Source organism: Triticum aestivum, chromosome 1B, assembly GCF_018294505.1.
Source record: "Triticum aestivum cultivar Chinese Spring chromosome 1B, IWGSC CS RefSeq v2.1, whole genome shotgun sequence".
Lineage (NCBI taxonomy): Eukaryota > Viridiplantae > Streptophyta > Magnoliopsida > Poales > Poaceae > Triticum > Triticum aestivum.
This window is the reverse complement of record NC_057795.1, coordinates 573961379-573961718: the sequence shown is the minus strand read 5'-3', so window position 1 is coordinate 573961718 and position 340 is coordinate 573961379. Positions and strand designations below refer to the sequence as shown.

Sequence of the window (340 nt, the reverse complement as noted above, 5' to 3'; positions counted from 1 at the left end):
ATACAGGTGTGAGAATCCTCTGCCGTCTGAGAACATATAAATCTGGAGCATAATGCTGCAAATTAGTAGGGTTTGCTCGGTGAGAATCCTTTGCCGTCAGAGAACATTCAAATGAGCAACAGCTCGTTTTAAATTCAAAGTGAACAAAGGCAAAAAAAAAAAAGGAAAAAGGAGAGACCAAGGTTCAGATATGGCGACCCAAGTTGCCACTGAGCTTTTCATCACAACGGTGGTCTCTTTTTAGAGTGTGGTGTGAGAGAGGCTCGAACTCTCGACCTCAGGATCACTCGCATTGTTTCAGCTATGAGACCTACGCGCTAGCCAACTGCGCCACCACCCC

General features: G+C 45.9%; 1 non-coding gene across 1 annotated transcript; it reads right to left on the bottom strand.

The window, feature by feature from the left end:
- Window positions 1–248: 248 nt before the first annotated feature.
- On the bottom strand, window positions 249–340 carry TRNAM-CAU (transfer RNA methionine (anticodon CAU)). The gene is given in 2 exon segments: window positions 249–284; window positions 303–340. It is a non-coding gene; the product is annotated as a tRNA-Met (tRNA).